General features: G+C 38.3%; 1 protein-coding gene across 3 annotated transcripts in view; it reads right to left on the reverse strand.

Annotated features, from left to right (window-relative positions):
- The window catches only part of wu:fa11c10 (protein FAM110A), a 119,622-nt gene that overhangs the window by 25,289 nt on the left and 72,189 nt on the right, over nucleotides 1-22,144 (reverse strand). Inside the window, exon 1 of one of the 3 annotated variants that reach the window (XM_062052606.1) lies at nucleotides 12,595-12,795. The exons of the other annotated variants lie outside the window; for them this stretch is intronic. The gene's annotated coding sequence lies outside the window, so the exon portion shown is untranslated. Of the gene's footprint in view, nucleotides 1-12,594; nucleotides 12,796-22,144 lie in introns of those variants that run through there. 3 annotated transcript variants of the gene reach the window in all.

Below are 22,144 nucleotides of genomic sequence, written 5' to 3' on the forward strand. Positions count from 1 at the left end.
AGAAGGTGAGAAATACTGTTGAATTTAGGACATACTTGCCAACCTTGAGACCTCCGAATTCTGGAGATGGGGGGGTGTGGGGGGGTAGCGGGGTGTATATATTTTCAAGTATTTCATATATATATATATATATATATATATATATATATATATATATATATATATATATATATATATATATATATATAAATAATCCGTTCATGAATGAGTATATCCGTTCGGCCACCGTGTTCAATGGAGAAGTCTGATCTACAAAATTTACAGGCAGCACACCCCTTCCCTTCGAGCTGTCCTGGATGAACTGAAATTATTTTTTCCAATCATTTTGGAACTTGCAAGCGTACTTCTTCTTCTTACTAGTCGTCGCCGTGTCTCTTCTTCGTTCTTCTGCTTCGTCGCTGTTTTTGGACATTACTACTTGCCGTAGTTTTGAAGCAATGCATGATGGGAATCCGGATGTTGTGTGTCAGTGTATTAACGTGCCGGCTGGAATAAACACACGCTGAGAAATAGCTCCGTGCCTGCCTACTTTATGGGTTATAGATAAACCTATGGATAACGGAGACCTATATAATAGTCTTCTTTTCAGGTAAGAGAGGACGCTAAAGGCAGTGCCTTTAAGGCACGCCCCCAATATTGTTGTCCGGGTGGAAATCGGGAGAAATTCGGGAGAATGGTTGCCCCGGGAGATTTTTGGGAGGGGCACTGAAATTCGGGAGTATCCCGGGAAAATCGGGAGTGTTGGCAAGTATGATTTAAGAAAGAACTCATAGCGAAATATCAATGCACATTTTTTCTCCCCTACTCCTAAGGGCCACAACCATTGATCAATTAAATCGATTAGAAAAAAAAACCTTTAATTTATATTCGGGTGCTTTAATTAATCGTTTAATGAGTGTAACTAATAAAATATATAAAATCTGTACATACATATATAGTTTCTACACGGTCACTGCAACAGAGCGCGCGTGAAAGCAGTGACTATGTTTCCATGCACTAAATTAGTCTGATCTCTCAAATAATTTGGCCTCAAAAGAAGCATTATACAACCCATGGAAACACCTTAATCCAATCGTGTTTTGCTTTTAAAGGCCTACTGAAACCCACTACTACCGACCACGCAGTCTGATAGTTTATATATCAATGATGAAATCTTAACATTATAACACATGCCAATACGGCCGGGTTAACTTATAAAGTGACATTTTAAATTTGCCGCTAAACTTCCGGTTCGAAACGCCTCTGCGGATGACGTATGCGTGTGACGTAGCCCGACGAACACGGGTATGCCTTCCACATTGAAGCCGATAGGAAAAAGCTCTGTTTTCATTTCATAATTCCACAGTATTCTGGACATCTGTGTTCGTGAATCTGTTTCAATCATGTTCATTGCATTATGGAGAAGGAAGCCGAGCAAGCAAAGAAGAAAGTTGTCGGTGCGAAATGGACGTATTTTTCGAACGTAGTCAGCCACAACAGTACACAGCCGGCGCTTCTTTGTTTACATTCCCGAAAGATGCAGTCAAGATGGAAGAACTCGGATAACAGAGACTCTAACCAGGAGGACTTTTGATTTGGATACACAGACGCCTGTAGAGAACTGGGACAACACAGACACTTACCAGGATTACTTTGATTTGGATGACAAAGACGCAGACGTGCTACTGTGAGTATGCAGCTTTGGCTTTTTTTGCGTATGTACGTAACTTTTTTAAAATATATAAGCTTTATGAACCTTGGGTTAGGTGAACGGTCTTTTGGGCTGAGTGATTGTGTGTGTTGATCATGTGTTTGAATTGTATTGGCGTGTTCTATGGAGCTAGGAGCTAGCAGAGGAGCTAGGAGCTAGCATAACACGTACCGTACCGTAAGTGCGCGTCACGTACGTAACTTTTTAAAAATATATAAGCTTTATGAAACTTGGGTTAGGTGAACGGTCTTTTGGGCTGAGTGATTGTGTGTGTTGATCAAGTGTTTGAATTGTATTGGCGTGTTCTATGGAGCTAGGAGCTAGCAGAGGAGCTAGGAGCTAGCATAACAAACACGCAGGTGTTATTATGCAGGATTAATTTGTGGCATATTAAATATAAGCCTGGTTGTGTTGTGGCTAATAGAGTAAATATATGTCTTGTGTTTATTTACTGTTGTAGTCATTCCTAGCTGAATATCAGGTACCGTGAGTATGCAGCCTTGGCTGCTAAACATTCGATAACTTGACCGTATGTGCGCGTCACGTACGTAACTTTTTAAAAATATATAAGCTTTATGAACCTTGGGTTAGGTAAACGGTCTTTTGGGCTGAGTGATTGTGTGTGTTGATCAGGTGTTTGAATTGTATTGGCGTGTTCTATGGAGCTAGGAGCTAGCAGAGGAGCTAGGAGCTAGCATAACAAACACGCAGGTGTTTTTATGCAGGATTAATTTGTGGCATATTAAATATAAGCCTGGTTGTGTTGTGGCTAATAGAGTATATATATGTCTTGTGTTTATTTACTGTTGTAGTCATTCCCAGCTGAATATCAGGTCACCCCCGGCTCTCACAGCATCTTCCCTATCTGAATAGCTTCAACTCCCCACTAGTCCTTCACTTGCACTTTACTCATCCACAAATCTTTCATCCTCGCTCAAATTAATGGGGAAATTGTCGCTTTCTCGGTCCGAATCTCTCTCACTTCATGCGGCCATCATTGTAAACAATAGGGAACTTTGCGTATATGTTCAACTGACTACGTCACGCTACTTCCGGTAGGGGCAAGCCTTTTTTTATCAGATACCAAAAGTTGCAATCTTTATCGTCGTTGTTCTATACTAAATCCTTTCAGCAAAAATATGGCAATATCGCGAAATGATCAAGTATGACACATAGAATAGATCTGCTATCCCCGTTTAAATAAAAAAAATTCATTTCAGTAGGCCTTTAAAAAAATCGGACTAATACACCTGGATTATGTGACTGAAAACCAGATCTCTCGAGTGGATGTGCGTGCTGTAGGGGACCTTTCGTATTACAAATTATGAGAACGGAACATTTTGAAGTGTATCGATGGGAGGAAAAAAAAAGAAAGATTTATTTAAGAAGGTAGCTAAGGAAATGGAGAATGCCGGCTTCATTCGGACTTTAGAACAAATACGTGTGATATGGAAAAGAATGAATCAGGTAAATTACAGGGCAAAGAAGAAAATGTATTCTTCATGCTGCATTTGTGCACTCAAAACTGATTAGCAAATAACTCTGTATTCCACATAACTGGCAAGCTTTGACACAACAATAGCAACCCTCATTTTAATTTGTATCAGGACATAAACGGTCTTCTCCTTCGGACATAAAACTCCTTCCATCAAGCCACAGAGCTTATTTTCTTTCCATTCTCCTTCTGAAAATTCCTTCAAAACAACTCTCTCCCATCAGTCTTTGCTTTGGACCCGCATCCAGCAACTCTGGAAAGACATTTTTAGTCGTAGTATCATGTTCGTGGCACAAACTCCAATCATGTATTGGTGCTGTCTGCTATATACAGTCGTGGTCAAAGGTTTACATACACTTGTAAAGAACCTAATGTCATGACTGTCTTGAGTTTCCAATAATTTCTACAACTCTTATTTGTTTGTGTTAGAATGATTGGAGCACATACTTGTTGGTCACAAAAAACATTCATAAAGTTTGGTCCATTACGAATTTATTATGGGTCTACTGAAATGTGACCAAATCTGCTGGGTCAAAAGTATACATACAGCAATGTTAATATTTGGTTAAATGTCCCTTGGCAAGTTTCACTGCAATAAGGCACTTTTGGTAGCCATCCACAAGCTTCTGGTTGAAATTTTCACCAGTCTTCTTGACAAAATTGGTGTAGTTCAGCTAAATTTGTTGGTTTTCTGACATGGACTTGTTTCTTCAGCATTGTCCACACGTTTAAGTCAGGACTTTGGAAAGGCCATTCTAAAACCTTAATTCTAGCCTGATTTAGCCATTCCTTTACCACTTTTGACGTGTTTTGGAGTCATTGTCCTGTTGGAACACCCAACTGCGCCCAAGACCCAACCTACGGGCTGATGATTTTAGGTTGTCCTAAAGAATTTGGAGGTAATCCTCCTTTTTCATTGTCACATTTACTCTCTGTAAAGCACCAGTTCCATTGGCAGCAAAACAGGCCCAGAGCCTAATACTACTACTACTACTAGGAATGGTGTTCCTGGGACTAAGGCCTCACCTTTTCTCCTCCAAACGTATTGCTGGGTATTGTGGCCAAACAGCTCAATTTTTGTTTAGTCTGACATCACATGGCCAAAGATAAGACCTTCAGGAGGAAAGTTCTGTGGTCAGAAACTTGCAAAGGGATGTGTAACGAAATATTAACATAGCTGTATGTATACTTTGGACCCAGCAGATTTGGTCACATTATCAGTAGACTCATAATAAATTCATAAAAGAACCAAACTTCATGAGTGTTATTTGTGACCAACAAGTATGTGCTCCAATCACTCAATCACAAAAATATAAGAGTTGTAGAAATTATTGGAAATTCAAGTAAGCCATGACATTATGTTCTTTACAAGTGTATGTAGACTTTTGACCACGACTGTAACATCAGCATAGCCAACACAGATGTAATATATGTGATCTTTGCCAACAATAAAGCGGACATCGGGTGCAAGAAGAACTGGCCTGTTGACTTGTGAGGAGCCGCGTTGTCTAGTTTTGGTGTGACATCTTTGGTCAAACGGAAGCGCTTAACCTATTGTTACTATAACAATCTACAAGGTTAATGTAGGTTGCTTCTCTTTCTTCCCCTCCATTTTTCTGCATTCTTTCGTATCTCAAGTTATCATTACGTATATGTATTGTTGCATTTGAACAATTGTATTGTTGATAATAAAGGTAAAGTATTGGTATTGTTTATTATCAATAGCACTATTTCTATTGGTATTCATATTGCTCCATTTTTAGTGTAATAATGCTCATTGTCATTTCTGTATTATTTTTTATTTTCGCTAACTGCTAATTTGCTATTACTTTTACCATCATATTTGTACATGTCGTATTTGCTGATGTTGCTCTGTTGTTGTTGTTGTGTTTGCTGTTGTCTAATCCCCCTCTTGTCCCCACAATTCCCCCCTCTGTCTTCCTTTTTTTCTCTTTCTATCCCCTCCTGCTCCGGCCCGGCTGCACCAAATGATAATATTAATACATTTAATAAAGTCAAAATACAAATAAGGCAACAAGAGAAGTATCCTACACTTCTCTTTTGTAAAGTAAATCTGAACAGCCGATATGGGCATCTACATCTACTATATGATTTGCCTGAGAAGCTGGGCAGGAAATTATAAAAACAAACAAAAAAAAAAAAAAAAGGAAGCGCAATATATTTATCCGCGCTGAAAGATAGTGAGCGCTCCCCTAGTGTACGGGAGGCAAACAACCTGTGCACAATAGAGAGTGTAGATGGACACTGGGACTTCACATGTAGGTGTAAAAAATACAAAAAAAACAACTACCGTATTTTTCGGACAATAAGTCGCAGTTTTTTATACTCAGGAGCGACTTAAGTGTGAAATTATTAACACATTACCGTAAAATATCAAATAATATTATTTAGCTCATTCACGTAAGAGACTAGACGTATAAGATTTCATGGGATTTAGCGATTAGGGGTGACAGATTGTTTGGTAAACGTATAGCATGTTCTATATGTTATAGTTATTTGAATGACTCTTACCATAATATGTTACGTTAAACATACCAGGCACGTTCTCAGTTGGTTATTTATGCCTCATATAACGTACACTTATTCAGCCTGTTGTTTGTTTTATCAAATAATTTTCCCCAAAAAATGTGACTTATACTCCAGTGCGACTTATATATGGTTTTTTCCTTCTTTATAATGCATTTTCGGCCGGTGCGACTTATACTCCGGAGAGACTTATACTCCGAAAAATACGGTATTTGAGAAATCAGACTAATTTAGTGCATGGTCAGTGAATGGCAATGGTTCTTCTGGAGATTTGTTGGGAATGTACAACTGCAACTACATAGAACAAGCACAGACAGGTTCTAATAAGCAGTATTTTCTTAAAAGACTGCTGGTTTGGGCAAAGAATGAAGTGTTGTTGCGCTACTTTGGAGTTTCTAACAAGTCACAGTCTGGCTGACTCACACTTATGAGCAAACCTGCGTATGCGGTTATGAGCGTGCAACACTGACATAACCCAATAGTCCAAGAGACACACAACTTCCGTTTTTAAATCAATACCAAAGTTGAAAAGGTTTATCGACCTCTGGACGGATTTAACAAGCCAATGAATACAAAGTTCATAGGATTCCAGCTTTCCAAAGCTCTGGTTTTGAAGACTAGAACACTTTCTCCCGCATGGCCGAGTGGAGAACATCACTGACACACACACACACACACACGCATGACTGTGCAGTGTGTTATGCAACTGTTTTGCAAAAGGGTTTAGTCAGCTGCAAGAGCTGAAGCATCAGTGGTTGTTATTGCAACAAGCAGCTCCATCTTTATACTGTAAAGCACCGCCATCCACTTAACCCTCTCCTCACTCCCCCATGTCAGTGGCCTCAGGAAATATTGCACATCCATACTCTATTGCACATAGGGGTGACAGTTCTGATTACATATTTTCCAATGCACCCCTATTTTCAGTGTGTGTGTGTCAGGAGGCATGTTTTGATAAAGTGGGTGATAAAAAAAGGAGCAGGTGAAGAAGAAAACAGTAATAAGGTAACATCTGTCATTAGCACACATTAGCCAAAGAGAACAATAGGAAGTAACAGTGTTAGCAGCACCTAGCATGTTCTTTTACATTCAATGTTGACTGACCACACAGCTTCACTATAACATTAGACAAAATATACCACAAAAAGTCGTATTTGGGCTGATGCTGTAACCACAGCCGTAAAATGAAGAATTACATGAGTTGAGTGACATAAAAGCCCCATATCCTGTCTTTAACCTGCGTTAAAATAAGTGTCAGAGGCACATAAAAAACATACAAATACTGTTTTTTTTTTACCAGTGTTTCTTAACAAAGAGACACACATATAAATAAAACAAGTAAAAAGCTAACACGCCAATTAGGGATGTATAAATAAACGGTATTAATGATAACCGCGGTAGAAAACTCCTGACGGTTAGTATTAGGGCTGCGAATCTTTGGGTGTCCCACGATTCGATTAAATATCGATTCTTGGGGTCACGATTCGATTCAAAATAAAAAAAATTCGATTCAAAAACAATATTTTCCCGATTCAAAACGATTCTCTATTCATTCAATACATAGGATTTCAGCAGGATCTACCCAAGTCTGCTGACATGCAAGCCAAGTAGTAGATTTTTGTAAAACTCTTTTATAATTGTAAAGGACAATGTTTTATCAACGGACGGCGTGGTGAAGTTGGTAGAGTGGCCGTGCCAGCAATCGGAGGGTTGCTGGTTACTGGGGTTCAATCCCCACCTTCTACCATCCTAGTCACGTCCGTTGTGTCCTTGGGCAAGGCACTTCACCCTTGCTCCTGATGGGTGCTGGTTAGCGCCTTGCATGGCAGCTCCCGCCATCAGTGTGTGAATGTGTGTGTGAATGGGTGAATGTGGAAATACTGTCAAAGCGCTTTGAGTACCTTGAAGGTAGAAAAGCGCTATACAAGTATAACCCATTTATTTATCATCATTTATCAACTGATTGCAATAATGTAAATTTGTTTTAACTATTAAATGAACCAAAAATATGACTTATTTTATCTTTGTGAAAATATTGGACACAGTGTGTTGTCAAGCTTATGAGATGCGATGCAAGTGTAAGCCACTGTGACACTATTGTTTTTTGTTTTTTTTAATTATAAATGTCTTATGATAATGTCAATGAGGGATTTTTAATCACTGCTATGTTGAAATTGTAACTAATATTGATACTGTTGTTGATAATATTAATTTTTGTTTAACTTCTTTTGGTTTGTTCTGTGTCGTGTTTGTGTCTCCTCTCAATTGCTCTGTTTATTGCAGTTCTGAGTGTTGCTGGGTCGGGTTTAGTTTTGGAATTGGATTGCATTGTTATGGTATTGCTGCGTATTGTTTTGTTGGATTGAACAATAAAAAAAATAAATGAATAAAAAACAAAAATAAATAAATAAATACAAAACAATCGATTTTTTAAAAATGAGAATCGATTCTGAATCGCACAACGTGAGAATCGCGATTCGAATTCGAATCGATTTTTTCCCACACACCTAGTTAGTATTACAGTTTTATAATCAAAAGTATCAAAAAACTGTGATGATAACTGCACTTTGACAAACTCCCGGACTGACTGGCGCCCGCTTGCTAGCGTAGATGCTAACATGAAAACAAGAGACATTAATGTCTTTCCTATTGTCTTCACTATTTCGTCTTGTGTTTCGTCTTTGTCTTATATTGGAAATAAGTGACACCAAAATGTTGCTGTAGAAATACATCCATCCATCCATTTTCTACCGCTTGTCCCTTATGGGGTCGCTAAAGCCTATCCCAGCTGCACACGGGCGGAAGGCGGGGTACACCCTGGACAAGTCGCCACCTCATCACAGACAACATTCACACTCACATACAATGACGATAAAAAACGTACAATCTTTTTCCCCATTAAGAAACAATATACCCCAATCTACACTTATATAAACACATTGCTGTCTGAGCAACTAAGATATTTAAATTGTGCACATTGAACCTACAAGCTACATGTGCTCTCTTAGCAAGAGTGATCGTTCTATAATCAGACAAATACAAGACAGAGGTGTTTTTACGGAGCGTTCAAGGACCCCTAAACAAAGTAGGACGCCACAACGACAGCCAGAAATAATAGATAATAGTAATAATTAGGGCTGGGCCGATAAAACGATATCAATATATATATCGCAAAGACACACATAATCGATATCAATATAAAATGCGTTCGATAAAACATTCAATATATATTTATATCTATTGGTCGGAAGAAAATATAAATTATGAAGCAAGATTTGTTGCATAAAGTCACTCGAGCTCTGGGAACCCAGCAAACAGGAAACAGGAAGTGTCACTGAGCAATGGGAGGAGCCTGCTAACAGCCAATCACTACCATGATTGGTTACGCCATCGCTCTGGCTCGCTGTGGCAGTGTGGAATCTCTGCATGGAGTGAGAAGAGAAACTGTAATATGTTGATATATCAACTCAATAACATAAACTTGTCTTTAGTTTTGTTGGCTTTATGCAGACGCTACAGCAAAATCCTGACACTTCCAATGTGTCGGTTTAATTAGTTGTCCCCAAACTACTTTGCACAGTGTTCTAGTGTCTCAAACTGAAACCAACTTCAAATGGACTGCATTTTTGTACCACCTTAGTTGCGCTCATCCTACCTCCACAGACAAGCATCACCCTTGGTAAGTTGGAAATTGCATTGCTGTATTTATTGGCAGTCTTAAAAAGTCATAAAAATATCAATAATTATCAATATCCATCCATCCATCCATCCATTTTCTACCGATTATTCCCTTCAGGGTCGCGGGGGGGCGCTGGAGCCTATCTCAGCTACAATCGGGTGGAAGGCGGGGTACACCCTGGACAAATATCGATCAATATAAAAATGTATATCGTGATAACGTTTTCAGCCATATCGCCAAGCCCTAATAATAACAGATTTAAATTTTTACGCATTTATTATTCAAATAAATCTTAAAGTGCTAGAGTACAAACTAGAGATGTCCGATAATATCGGACTGCCGATATTATCGGCCGATAAATGCTTTAAAATGTAATATCGGAAATTATCGGTATCGATTTCTAATAGTAAAATTTATGACTTTTTAAAACGCCGCTGTACGGAGTGCTACACGGACGTAGGGAGAAGTACAGAGCGCCAATAAACCTTAAAGGCACTGCCTTTGCTGCCGGCCCAATCACATAATATCTACGGCTTTTCACACACACACACAAGTGAATGCAAGTCATACTTGGTCAACAGCCATACAGGTCACACTGAGGGTGAACGCATAAACAACTTTAACACTGTTACAAATATGCGCCACACTGTGAACCCACACCAAACAACAATGACAAACACATTTCGGGAGAACATCCGCACCGTAACATAACATAAACGCAACAGAACAAATACCCAGAACCCCTTGCAGCACTAACTCTTCAATGCTACTATATACACCCCCGCTACCCCCCCTCCCCCAACCTCCTCATAATAACTAATAAAAGTCTCAATCAATCAATCACACTCATGCTCTCTCAGGGAGAGCATGTCCCAAATTCCAAGCTGCTGTTTTGAGGCATGTTAAAAAAAATAATGCACTTTGTGACTTCAATAATAAATATGGCAGTGCCATGTTGGCACTTTTTTCCATAACTTGAGTTGAAGTTGTTCTCTTATTTTGGAAAACCTTGTTACATTGTTTAACACTAGAAGTCCCAGCATTTTTCTGTCTACCTAGAAGACCCAGAGAGGGGTCATTTGGCCCGACGCTTTTCCCGAATACACTAATCACTCATTTTGTTATGGTAATGAGGCTGTTAGGGGCAGTTTGTCTAGGTAGACAGAAAAATTATACATGTGGGAAATGCCGAAAGGAGCAATGGCAGTGCCAGGATTGTGAGTGACTGCTCAAATGTATGTCAGTCACGTTTACATGGACATGGTTTTTCATTCTTTGTAAATATGCTTTTTTCTTTGTAAATTTTTTTTTTTAAACTATTTTTGGCACACAAAAATAACAATTGCTTCTGCAACAACCCTCCACACCAAAACTGGGAAAACAGTTGCTTTTTCATTCTTTGTAAATATGTTTTGTTTTGTATTTTTTTTAACAATAAATGTCAGAGTGTTGATCCCTTCATTCTGTTGATCCTTGCAAAAACACACACAACCTACCTCAGAACTAAAGCTTGAGCTGTAAGGTCCCCTCCCCCACACAGGCTCAAGTGGCCCCCTGCCGTGTGCCACTAACAGCCACATTTTCATAACAAAAGGAGTGTCCACAGGGGGGACTAGGGGTCAAATGACCCTCTTGTGTGTTTTCTAGGTAAAAGTGTCAATTGACCCTTCTCTGGGACTTCGCGTGTTAATGCATCCAGCGGGGCATCACAACAAAATTAGGCATAATAATGTGTTAATTCCACAACTGTATATATCGGTATCGGTTGATATCGGTATCGGTAATTAAGAGTTGGACAATATCGGAATATCGGATACCGGCAAAAAAGCCATTATCGGACATCTCTAGTGATAACATTTTCAGCCATACCGCCAAGCCCTAATAATAACAGATTTAAATTTTTACGCATTTATTATTTAAATACATCTTAAAGTGCTAGAGTACAAACCAATATTCAAAACAATAAAAGCTTAGTCATTAACGGATAAAATACTAAGACTAAAACACTATCAATGAGCAATAGAAACACAAAAAAATGTTGGGTTTTTTGACAGTGTGTGTATTTATTTTAGTGTAAAAAAAATCTTTAAACTATTTCAGTGTGTATATACTGTAACTAGTTCTTGAGCACATTCAACAATGCTGCAATAATAACAATAAATGTACTCATAATCTGTTTATGCAATCAAAAGTTGCTCAAATTTGATGACCTTGTTAAATATAATACATTAATAATCTTATATAAAGCATTTAACAAATTATTGCCGCCTAATCTACAACGTTTTTTTATAAGACCAGTGCAGGCTCATAACTTGAGAGGCTTTGGATATTTCTTATTGCCGAGAGCTCTAACCACTCGTAAACGTTTTTGTGTGTCTGTATGCGGAGTAAAACTATGGAACAAACTGGACTTACATCACAAGCAATGCCAAACTATTAATCGATTTAAACTATTATACAAACATGGGGTCTGGTTCAAATATAGAGATGAGGGTCTTTTATTTGACCTGCTGCTATACTCTGTCTCAAAGTGTTAACATGTGCTCAATGTTTCCTTACCATTATTGCTATGTTGTCTATTACCATTGTTGGTATATTCATTATTCCTACATTGTTGATATAAATTATTGTTACAGTGTAATAATTATTGTTACCTGTGGTAATGCCACTATGATACAACATCTGTATTATAATCCTTGAACAAAGTAAGAGTGAAACTCATGTGAATAATCACTGAATGGAGAACTGGGGGTGGGATTAAATAAGTTATCTTCTTCCCACTCCCTTTCAGGCAAAACTGGACAATCATGCACTATATCAATTTATATTATTATGTTGTGTCAACTTGTACTTCTTTATGTCATTGCCTGAAATAAATAAATAAATGAAATGAAAATTAACTGTGATAATTCTGGTTCCGATAACTGTGATATGAAATTTTCACATCGTTACATCCCTAACGGCAATTTTTTTTATTTTTGACAGTGGCATCTTTGGCATGATGAGACACCTTTCATGTTCGGAGGTAGCGTCACAGCTGCGAACGAGTATTTTTAGATTGGCATCTATGTGAGAAGCAGGCAACAGCTGCAAAGATAAACATTAACTTGAACATGAAACCCCTACTTCTCCTTTAACGAGCTTGCCCATGTCCAAACAGCACCCGAGCTAATGTTTACTTACAGGATGTCCAGGGCTCAGCAGCAAACTGCCCAAAACTCCCAGGAAGAAAAAAAAATATCACACGACAGCAAGCTCAGCTTTCCAAAAAAAAATTGAAGGTATGCCGACAGTGAGCGGGAAGCGCTTCTAGGCGAGCATGGCGCTAGAGGCTGACAAGGTGCAGGTGATGTGCTCAGCAAATGCTCAGTAACCTGTATGACTTCCTCCTCCTCCTCCTCCTCCTCTTACACCCTCAGTCAGACAGGCTCCGCCCACTCTGGCGAGAAGCAGGAAGAGGGTGTAAGAAAGCAGGAAGCTGTGATGCTGCCAACAGTTTGTCAGTCATCCTGTCTGCTCTTTTCCTTGGCACTTTCACCACAGTGGAATGAGCAGGTAATGGCAAACCCATGAGTCATGTTCCTGACTGGTACAGAGCTAATTAATATACTATATGACTAATACACAGAGTGAAAACCACATGGAGTTGCTTCCACTCTTTTGAAATACTTTATATTGGAGTTCAGAGTGTTTCTGTGGGACATCAGCGGTCACTAATGTTGGGTTCACTAATTTTCCAACCACTTTGCTTTAAACTAGAGATGTCCGATAATGGCTTTGTTGCCGATATTCCGATATCGTCCAACTCTTAATTACCGATTCCGATATATACAGTCGTGGAATTAGCACATTATTATGCCTAATTTTGTTGTGATGCCCCGCTGGATGCATTAAACAATGTAACTTTACCATGAATTGATTAACGTGGACCCCGACTTAATCAAGTTGAAAAACGTATACGGGTGTTACCATTTAGTGGTCAATTGTACGGAATAGGTACTGTGCAATCTACTAATACAAGTTTCAATCATCCATCCATCCATCCATTTTCTACCGCTTATTCCCTTCAGGGTTGCGGGGGGCGCTGGAGCCTATCTCAACTACAATCGGGCGGAAGGCGGGGTACACCCTGGACAGGGGTCACCAACCTTTTTGAAACCAAGAGCTACTTCTTGGGTACTGATTAATGCGAAGGGCTACCAGTTTGATACACACTTAAAGAAATTGCCAGAAATAGCCAATTTGCTCAATTTACCTTTAACTCTATGTTATTATTAATAATTAATGATATTTACACTTAATTGAACGGTTTAAAAGAGGAGAAAACACGAAAAAAATGACAATTAAATTTTGAAACATAGTTTATCTTCAATTTCGACTCTTTAAAATTCAAAATTCAACCGAAAAAAAGAAGAGAAAAACTTAAAAAAAGAATTTATGGAACATCATTAGTAATTTTTCCTGATTAAGATTAATTATAGAATTTTGATGACATGTTTTAAATAGGTTAAAATCCAATCTACACTTTGTTAGAATATATAACAAATTGGACCACGCTATATTTCTAACAAAGACAAATCATTATTTCTTGTAGATTTTCCAGAACAAAAATTTTAAAAGAAATTCAAAAGACTTTGAAATAAGATTTAAATTTGATTCTACAGATTTTCTAGATTTGCCAGAATAATTTTTTTGAATTTTAATCATAATAAGTTTGAAGAAATATTTCACAAATATTCTTCGTCGAAAAAACAGAAGCTAAAATTAAGAATTAAATTAAAATGTATTTATTATTCTTTACAATAAAAAAAATAAATTTACTTGAACATTGATTTAAATTGTCAGGAAAGAAGAGGAAGGAATTCAAAAGGTAAAAAGGTATATGTGTTTAAAAATCCTAAAATAATTTTTAAGGTTGTATTTTTTCTCTAAAATTGTCTTTCTGAAAGTTATAAGAAGCAAAGTAAAAAAAAATATGAATTTATTTAAACAAGTGAAGACCAAGTCTTTAAAATATTTTCTTGGATTTTGAAATTCTATTTGAGTTTTGTCTCTCTTAGAATTAAAAATGTCGGGCAAAGCGTGACCAGCTTGCTAGTAAATAAATAAAATATAAAAAATAGAGGCAGCTCACTGGTAAGTGCTGCTATTTGAGCTATTTTTAGAACAGGCCGACGGGCTACTCATCTGGTCCTTACGGGCTACCTGGTGCCCGCGGGCACCGCGTTGGTGACCCCTGACCCTGGACAAGTCGCCACCTCATCACAGGGCCAAAGTTTCAATCAATCAATCAAAAACAAGTTTTTCCAAAATAAGAGAACAACTTCAACTCCAGTTATGGAAAAAAGTGCCAACATGGCACTGCCATATTTATTATTGAAGTCACAAAGTGCATTATTATTTTTTTTTTTAAATGCCTCAAAACAGCCTGGAATTTGGGACATGCTCTCCCTGAGATCATCCTGATACCCACTACAACTATGGGAAATACTATACTTTGACTTTCACAAAGTGCATTACTTTTTTATTTTTTTTAAACATGCCTCAAAACAACAGCTACAAAAACAATGAAGGCACAGAGCTCCAGACCTCCGAATTCGGGAGATGGGGGGGAGGGGCCGGGCCGGCGGGGTTGGGGGGGCGTAGTTTGGTGGTAGCGGGGGGTGTATATTGTAGCGTCCCGGAAGAGTTAATGCTGCAAGGGGTTCTGGGTATTTGTTCTGTTGTGTTTATGTTGTGTTACGGTGCGGATGTTCTCCCGAAATGTGTTTGTCATTCTTGTTTGGTGTGGGTTCACAGTGTGGCGCATATTTGTAACAGTGTTAAAGTAGTTTATACGGTCCCCCTCAGTGTGACCTGTACGGCTGTTGACCAAGTATGCCTTGCATTCACTTGTGTGTGTGAAAAGCCGTAGATATTATGTGACTGGGCCGGCACGCAAAGGAAGTGCCTTTAAGGTTTATTGGCGCTCTGTACTTCTCTCTAGGTCCGTGTACACAGCGGCGTTTTAAAAAGTCATACATTTTACTTTTTGAAACCGATACCGCTAATTTTGAAGCTGATACCCGAAGTTGGTAGAGTGGCTGTGCCAGCAATCGGAGTGTTGCTGGTTACTGGGGTTCAATTCCTACCTTCTACCTTCCTAGTCACGTCCGTTGTGTCCTTGGGCAAGACACTTCACCCTTTGCCTCTGATGGCTGCTGGTTAGCGCCTTGCATGGCAGCTCCCGCCATCAGTGTGTGAATGTGTGTGTGAATGGGTAAATGTGGAAATACTGTCAAAGCGCTTTGAGTACCTTGAAGGTAGAAAAGCGCTATACAAGTATAACCCATTTATCATTTATTTATACCGATAATTTCCGATATTACATTTTAAAGCATTTATCGGCCGATAATATCAGCAGTCCGATATTATTGGACATCCCTACTTTAAACTAATCTATTTTAAAAAGTTGGATGATTAAAAGACAACAGTTTCTTATTTGGTTCTGTCTTATCATGAATGTACTGAAATGTTGCTTGTATAGTGTTTACTTGGCTGCATGCCAATGTTAAAAACATTGCTGCCAAAGTCCAAGTAGCCTGTTAAAAAGTAGGGTTGGGAAATTTAATGTAAAATCCATATTCGAAAATATATTGCAGCCTGTTGCAATTGCAAAATGATGTAGGTTGTACTCACCTGACATCACGTCCCACTCATTAAATATGTGAGACTTGAAGTGGTGGGCGAGAGAGCGTCTGGGAGGCATGTTGCCTTTTTCGAAAGGAATATGTCATGAAGTTTGGTTCTTTTATGAATTTATTATGGTTCCCATAATAAATTCATAAAATAACCAAACTTCGTGAATGTTTTTTGTGACAAACAAGTATGTGCTCCAATCACTCTATCACAAAAAAATAAGAGTTGTAGAAAGTATTGGAAACTCAAGACAGCCATGACATTATGTCCTTCACAAGTGTGGGTAAACTTTTGACCACGACTGTACATTGATTCTTATGGGGCACCCTGCTTCAATTTACAAACTTTTTGGTTGGCAAAGCATGTTAAAGAACCAATTAAGTAGATAGATTGAGGTATCACTGAATATAATAATATTATCATCCGAAGCTGTTTTATGGCGCAGAAGACTCAAGATACTCTTTGACAAGCGTCTAAACACTAGGGTTGTGTATCCTTGGGCATCACACGATTCAATTATTGGGGGAAACAATTCGATTTCGAATCAATTCTTGATTCAAAATTATTCTCGATTGAAAATCAATACTTTTTAATAACATTGGGTGCCAGTTCTATGATTAACTACAATCCTCCATAAAATAGACAAACAGCTTTGATACAGTTTTAAATTACTTAAAAGAAAACTGTGTTTTTTAAATAAAATTCTACCTAAAAATTTAATTAGGTCAAATACAAATAAGGCAACAAGAGAAGTACCACACACTTCTCTTAATTAAAGTAAATCTGTACAGCAGATATGGGCATCTACATCAACTATACGATTTGAGCGGCTGGACAGGACAGGTAAAAAAAAAAAAAAGTAATTTAAAAATTGATTTAAAAAAAAAATATATATATATATATATATATATATATATATTTTTTTTTTTTTTTTTTTTTTTAAATCTATTGAGAATAGTTACATATAAAAATCGCGCTTCATTCGAAAACATTTTTCAGTCTTTTTTCTGCAGTGGGTAAAAGACGTCAACAAGGGGTCTCATCTTTTAAACTTTGCACGGAATCCTAAAAGTCTCCATACAAATTAATTAAACCTTCATTCATTGTAATTATAGATATTACCATATTAAAATTTCATATCAGTTACCGTTGTGTTGAACGCGATTGTCACATTTTATATATAGTATAATCTGATTGTGGGATGCTGTGTCGCTGTGTGAAAGCGCAAAATGTTGCGTTTAAAAGCCTACTGAAATTAAATTTTTTTATTTAAATGGGGATAGCAGATCCATTCTATGTGTCATACTTGATCATTTCGCGATATTGCCATATTTTTGCTGAAAGGATTTAGTAGAGAACATCGACGATAAAGTTGCAACTTTTGGTCGCTAATAAAAAAAGCCTTGCCTGTACCGGAAGTAGCGTGACGTCAACAGTTGAAAGGCTCTTCACATTTTCCTATTGTTTTCAATGCAGCTAGAGCGATTCGGACCGAGAAAGTGACGATTACCCCATTAATTTGAGCGAGAATGAAAGATTTGTGGATGAGGAACGTTAGAGTGAAGAACTAGAATGCAATGCAAGACATATCTTTTTTCGCTCTGACCGTAACTTAGGTACAAGCTGGCTCATTGGATTCCACACTCTCTCCTTTTTCTATTGTGGATCACGGATTTGTATTTTAAACCACCTCGGATACTATATCCTCTTGAAAATGAGAGTCGAGAACGCGAAATGGACATTCACAGTGACTTTTATCTCCACGACAATACATCGGCGAAGCTCTTCAGCTATTGAGCTAACGTTATAGCATCGGGCTCAAATGCAGATAGAAACAAAATAAATGAATCCCTGACTGGAAGGATAGACAGAAGATCAACAATACTATTAAACCATGGACATGTAAATACACTGTTAATGCTTTCCAGCCAATGCTGTTGCTAACGACGCCATTGAAGCTAACTTAGCAACCGGACCTCACAGAGCTATGCTAAAAACATTAGCTATCCACCTACGCCAGCCAGCCCTCATCTGCTCATCAACACCCGTGCTCACCTGCGTTCCAGCGATCGACGGTGCGACGAAGGACTTCACCCGATCACAGATGCGGTCGGCGAGACGGAGGAAGTTAAGGTGAGTTCGGCGGCTAGCGCATCTGCTATCCATCTCTGTCCTCCTGGCTGTGTTGCTGTAGTCCGCCGCTAATACACCGATCCCACCTACAACATTCTTCTTTGCAGTCTCCATTGTTCATTAAACAAATTGCAAAAGATTCACCAACACAGAAGTCCAGAATACTGTGGAATTTTGAAATGAAAACAGAGCTTTTTTGTATTGTATTCAATGGGGTACCAATACTTCCGTATCAACCGTTTACGTCACGCGCATACGTCATCATATCTGGACGTTTTCAACCGGAAGTGTGGCGGGAAATTTAAAATTGCACTTTATAAGTTAACCCGGCCGTATTGGCATCTGTTGCAATGTTAAGCTTTCATCATTGATATATAAACTATCAGACTGCGTGGTCGGTAGTAGTAGGTTTCAGTAGGCCTTTCAGGATGCAACGATATATCCCAGTTATCGTGACCAAAATGATAAATGCATCTTTATTAAGGGTGTAACGGTACGTGTATTTGTATTGAACCGTTTCGGTACGGGGGGTTCGGTTCGGTTCGGAGGTGTACCGAACGAGTTTCCACACGAACATATTAAGTAGCGCACTGCACGGACGGACATAAGTAGCGTACCGTACGTTGTGTAAACAATGCACACCGAGGCACAACACACGGCATGCTGGTGTAACGCAGGTGTCAAATACATACTTTTACTCTTTGTCACGTGACTAGGGAGAGCGCGCAGCTGGGCTGGTAGGAGGTTCTCGAGCCAACCCTCTACACATTTTCACCCTTAACCGCAGCACATGGACTGTACTGCTTTATTCTCCAAAACCTTTCTCCAAGAACTGTATTTTCTGAGCTGAGATTTAAACAAGATCCAGAGACACTAAATAATTTAATTGGAACACACACAGAGCTATTTCAATTTTTGGGCAGACTTATTATAGTGTTCCCAACGTTAAAAGGATAAAGCCATTGTTTACAAATTTGGTAAATAAGTAACCAAAAAATTTATATTTTGTTGTTTTCTTACTGTACCGAAAATGAACCGAACCGTGACCTCTAAACCGAGGTACGTACCGAACCAAAATTTTTGTGTACCGTTACACCCTTAATCTTTATACACACAATCTTTTGACCAAGTTATTTTTTTTTTTAATAATAATTCAAATTAAAAGACAGACTGTTAATAAGACCCACTACATTGCATGTTGGTCTTTCTTACAGCTCGTAGGTTCAATGTGCACAACTTAACATCTTAGTTGCTCAGACATATACAGTATGTATAAATAAATGTACAAGAAGCAGCAACTCTGACAATATTCAGACCAAGAAGTTCTCTATTAAACACCAGAGGTGTGGACTCGAGTCGCATGACTTGGACTCGAGTCAGACTCGAGTCATGAATTTGATGACTTTAGACTCGACTTGACAAAATGTAAAGAGACTTGCAACTCGACTTAGACTTTAACATCAATGACTTGTGACTTCACTTGGACTTGAGCCCTTGACTTGACATGACTTGCTACTTTCCCCAAAACCCAAAGATTAAAAAGTTATTCAGCGCTCCGTAGCTTTCATTTTGTACGTGTCTGTCTATCTAATAGCGTGTGCGCTGCTTGTCAGCTGCTTGTCAGCGTGTGTGCTCTCAGTGCAACAGCCAATCAAATTAGATCTACGTAGTTTTCATCACATAGCCTTCATCCAATCAAATTGCAGGACAACCACTGAACAAGAGTTGTCAAACAACGCGGCAGTGAGAAAGATTTATACCAAAGTTGGTTTCGTTCGGGTATTAAAACTACGACTTGGTCAACAAAAAACGATTTGCAGTATGCTAAACATGCAGTTTGAATATTACAGATGGAGACGCAACAACTTCCAACTTCGTTCGACATTTGAAGATGCACTAAGAAGGGTAAGTTTTGAATGTAAGCTAACATTTATTGGCTAAGTAATGTGACTTTTATTTGCTGTGTAGTTAAATCAGTGAGGCTGTAAACTCACTGCTAACGTTATAACCATAGACATCTTATAAGTAGACGCAGCATCGAGCGCTACTGCCTACTGGCGCAGACGAGACGCGGGGCCGCCATCTTGGAGTGGTGATCCGCTCCACTCAGTGCAATTCATTTGGCAGGAGCAATGAACTGCCAGCGCATTTAATTAATCTTACATCACTGAATATCACTGATTTTCACACGTTTTTTTGTCATACGTGTAGCTATGATAAAGTACACATGTTTTGGCGTGTTTTATTATTCATAGTTTGCTTAACAGTAATAGAATAATCTAGTGACCAGACGTCCGAGATCAAAATTGGGAATATAATCCCAGATAAGGGGGAAAAAAACGGTCACCTATGTTTAAGTTGAAGAAACAATATGATTAGGTTATATATACATGCGTATATTCTACATAAACAATGTATGAATACATTAGATATCTATATATCTTATAGACTGTATCTCTGTTGCTGCAGCAGCAGAGAGTTTATTCTGTTTTGACACTTTGTATTGATATTTTGTATTACATTCTTCCCTTAAATGATAATGTTTACAGTGATTGTTTTATATGTATTTTTTATGTATGTCGCTTTGGATAAAAGCGTCTGCCAAATACTTAAACATAAACATATATAAACACCTGAAAGTCTTTGTATCAGCTAAAACCACCAATCTGTTTCACTGGATTCAGAATTAAACCAAATTCTGTTTTACCCAACAATGTTAGTATTTGAATATTGTTACTTGAAGACTTATTCCTGGTTACAATTATACTGTTAAGAAAGTATTGTTTTATATTTTGCCTAAAATGAGAATGCATCATAATCAGTGGCGGCTGGTGAATTTTGTTTCAGGTGGGGCTGAAAGTTTGTAAACCAAACCCCTGTAGGGGGGTCATCCTCCCCCAGAAGATTTCTTTGTGATTTTCACATACAAATATTGAAGCTCTTTGGTCCTTCTCAACTCTGTGCTAATATTCTTTTCACAAAACAAGCCAATAGTACGTTAATGTCAAATCTTACTTGTGAAAAGTAGTCCCCCGATTCCTATTTTCAACAGTCCGCTCATTTGAGCAGGAAAACGCTGAACACCAGCCCGGCATCTTTGTTTTCTACCTGTCAACTGTCAGTTTAGGCTGCTCGCCGGCTCCTCATCACCACTTCAAGATGGCAGCCAAATTGCTCGTGTCACAGCAGCCAATGCTGCGTCTACTTATAAGATGTCTATGGTTATAACGTCATTGCAAACACGGCAATATGTTGCGTCCACTGCAGTTCGCTACCTTACTCATACTTTTTGTCAAGTGATTTTTTTAAAGCAGAGTTGCATGAGGTACCTATTCATAACGTTACGTTAGTCACACAGTAACGTAACGGCGGTCAGCAGCACTGCGTATTTTAGCCACCTACAAAAAGACAAACAGTCAAATAAAGGTCAGTTAAAATGTATACTATATTAAGAATGTGTACATATTGCATAGGGCCCTGACATCTAAAAAGTACCAACTCTGTTCATTGTTATGTTCATGTATTTGTTATGTTTTTCATGTGTACGCACACATTAACACACATACCGTATGAGATGAGATCAATGAGATAAGGTAAGAACAGGATAGAAACTGCTGTGGAACTAGTTACAGTGCAATATGCCATGGAAATACAATGTTAACACTTTTGTGCAAATAAGTACAGTTGCACTTGTTTTTTCAAATGTGTTTATTCTGTAAAGGAATGAGTTAAATGTTTAAAATGACTGGTGAATAGTGCTATTATGAAGTGCAATGTCAGCACTATTTTTTCCCCTGCAATTTCAAATGCACTTGTTTTAATAAATAAATACAGCGTTTTAAAAGCATACACAATCTGTGTAAATATATTAGTATGTGGTTAAAAGGACTTGAAAGGACTCGAAACTCAAAATGCAGGACTT

Source organism: Entelurus aequoreus, linkage group LG07 (genome assembly GCF_033978785.1).
Source record: "Entelurus aequoreus isolate RoL-2023_Sb linkage group LG07, RoL_Eaeq_v1.1, whole genome shotgun sequence".
Taxonomy (NCBI): Eukaryota; Metazoa; Chordata; class Actinopteri; order Syngnathiformes; family Syngnathidae; genus Entelurus; species Entelurus aequoreus.